General features: G+C 32.0%; 1 non-coding gene across 1 annotated transcript in view; it reads right to left on the reverse strand.

The window, feature by feature from the left end:
- Positions 1–826: 826 nt before the first annotated feature.
- Positions 827–1512, reverse strand: part of LOC100945556 — a 2079-nt gene continuing 1393 nt past the window's right edge. Inside the window, exon 2 of the transcript XR_002771419.1 lies at positions 827–1199. This is a non-coding gene — a transcript (uncharacterized LOC100945556). The remainder of the gene's footprint in view (positions 1200–1512) is intronic.

Genomic DNA, 1512 nt, shown 5'->3' on the forward strand with positions numbered 1-1512 from the left:
TGATATATGGGTATTTTGTATTTTTGATTTTTTTGTTAGAAAAAATCTGCTTAAATAGCAGTACAAATTAAGTTACGCTAAGCACATTTCAAGTAATCAGTAGCCACCCACAGCTAGTGACTGCCCAGATGCAGAACATTTCCATTATTGAAAGTTATTGGACAGTACTGCTTTAAAGCCTAACTGCTCAGAAGTCCTGGCAAGCCTTCAGTCAGTACTAACATCCCTGGGGTGAGTGGATAATAACCACCAGGACAATACAACTTCTTAAAAATGGAGGTACAGATGGAAAAGCTGCAAAACCAGGAACATAGTTACTAAGAAAAGTAATGAAAGATGCAATCTATCATAGAAGTTGAAGGAACTGAGAAAACATTGGTGAGATCTGTGTTCATTAGGAATTACAATATATCTGCATTCACACACACAGAGGTGTATGTTTAAATTTTTAAACAATTTGTAAAGTTGAGAACTCATTTAGTTCCCACATACATATAAAATATACATATTGTGAATGTACCTAACTTTACTCTTACAGTACTTTAAGAAATCACTGCTTATACCAAAAATATTTGAACATGAATATTCCCTGAGTTCATGATAACTATAAAAAAAAAACCCAGAACCTTCTATAAACAATTTATGCAAGCATTAAAAAATTAAATCCAATTATGTGTGAGAGAAATAAGGGAAAATCTGGAATTGTCTTTACTGGATGGGAATCTGCCTAAATATTTCTACCTAAAACATCTTCTGCCAAACTAGAACAATTTCTTAAGAGACAGAGGCCTCTTAGAAACAAAACAAAATAAAACAAACACCAGTCTCCATCTAGGCTTTGATATGTTTTATTAGAATAAATTTTCAACAAAAGGTGGCTTTTATTTACAGAATTGAATGTGTGGGGGGAGTGTCCAACCCACTTGGACCCAAGGAAGGATGATCATTAAGCTTGTTTATGTATTTTCCTATTTCAGTTTACATACAAAAAAATTTATTTGCTTCACATTCATAAAATTCCCAATATTGTAAGTGACAAATAAACCCTCCTTTACCCATCCCTTAATCAAATATATAAACAGCTTCAGAAACATAAAATTTAAATTGGTTTAATTTTGAAGTGTAATCCAATGAGACTGAAAACTAAACATTTTAGGTCTTGTACCAAGTAGTAAAATACTCGAAGGCCTTCAGGATCCCTAAAATTTAAAAAGGTAAAAGTTACTTTTTTATTTCTAGAATGAAACAATTTTATAAATTCCTAAAACAAATAAAATCAAAAGTTTGTAACAATTATGTTAATAGAATGTAGAAAGAAGAATGTTGCTGGCAAATGAATAAACTAATTAACACCTTTAACTTTTCTGTAGGAAAAAAATATTCATTCTATGTTTAAAGTTTTTATCTTCACTCCCTCTGACCTTTTTTTTTTGAGACAGAGTCTCACCTTATTGCCCTCAGTAGACTGCCCTGACATGATAGCTCACAGCAACCTCAAACTCTTGGGCTCAA

This window comes from Otolemur garnettii, unplaced genomic scaffold (assembly GCF_000181295.1).
Source record: "Otolemur garnettii isolate 467f Iridium unplaced genomic scaffold, OtoGar3 scaffold00329, whole genome shotgun sequence".
NCBI classification, from domain to species: Eukaryota; Metazoa; Chordata; class Mammalia; order Primates; family Galagidae; genus Otolemur; species Otolemur garnettii.